Source organism: Myotis davidii, unplaced genomic scaffold, assembly GCF_000327345.1.
Source record: "Myotis davidii unplaced genomic scaffold, ASM32734v1 scaffold327, whole genome shotgun sequence".
NCBI lineage: Eukaryota > Metazoa > Chordata > Mammalia > Chiroptera > Vespertilionidae > Myotis > Myotis davidii.
In genome coordinates, this window is record NW_006298628.1 from 731,618 (window position 1) to 732,435 (window position 818).

Here is an 818-nt window from a genome sequence, read left to right on the forward strand (position 1 = left end):
GAAGCAGCCGCGGCTGCGTCAGTTTAAAATAAAAAGGGCTCTAAGTGGTGGGCTGGCCTCTAGGACCCTTGCGTTCTCTTTTGTGAAATGAAAATCCTCACGTTTCAGAGTCAGAAGGGACGTTAGAGGTCACCCCAAGCCGCCGCCCCCTCTGCAGCCTCTGACAAGTGGTAGGTAGTCTGCCCTCGGCTTCAGCCCCTGCACACGCGGGCCCTGCTGCCCAGGAAAGCCCGCTCCGGGTTTGTGTGTGTGTTTTTAAAGTAGTTCTACTTATTTTCCTACCCTGAACAGACCCTGGAGTCTCATGCATGTCCTTGTTAGGTTGCTCCCTTTTTTTACTTCTCAAATTTCCTCTCACATCCTCCTCACCCACCCACCCACCGCTCCGTGGCCTGTGTTTTGTGCGCTAGGAAGGAGCGGCAGGGAGGTGGAGAGAGGAGGGCTGGGGGCATGGGGAGGGCCCGCTGAAGAGTTTTGCTGGGTCGGTTTCAAAGGTGCTGGTCTGTCTGTCCGAGAATGATGGGTGCTTTTCTACGGGAAGCTTGGGGATTGCATCCTGGGGGCTTCGGGCTGTTGTCCCTCAATAGCGCATCCTTTTGAAGTTAGAAAGTTCAGCATCATCTGTAGGAGCACCTTGGCTTTGTTACCTAAACCACTGCCCTGAAGGATGCCTGAAACTGCCTCCTGGGGGCAGGACGGGAGCTGTCAAGCTCCTCCTGGCGGAGGGATGATCAGAAGACCCCCATCCCTCGCCCTTGTTGGCCTGTGTGTTCCTTCCCAGCTGGTCTTCCTTCTCAGGGCCCCTCCTATACGACTCT

General features: G+C 55.7%; 1 protein-coding gene across 6 annotated transcripts in view; it reads left to right on the top strand.

The window, feature by feature from the left end:
* The window catches only part of MBTD1 (mbt domain containing 1), a 44,246-nt gene that overhangs the window by 960 nt on the left and 42,468 nt on the right, over window positions 1–818 (top strand). For 5 of the 6 annotated variants that reach the window (XM_006774207.2, XM_006774206.2, XM_006774210.2 and 2 more), the window contains exon 2: window positions 109–170. The exons of the other annotated variant lie outside the window; for it this stretch is intronic. The gene's annotated coding sequence lies outside the window, so the exon portion shown is untranslated. The remainder of the gene's footprint in view (window positions 1–108; window positions 171–818) is intronic. 6 annotated transcript variants of the gene reach the window in all.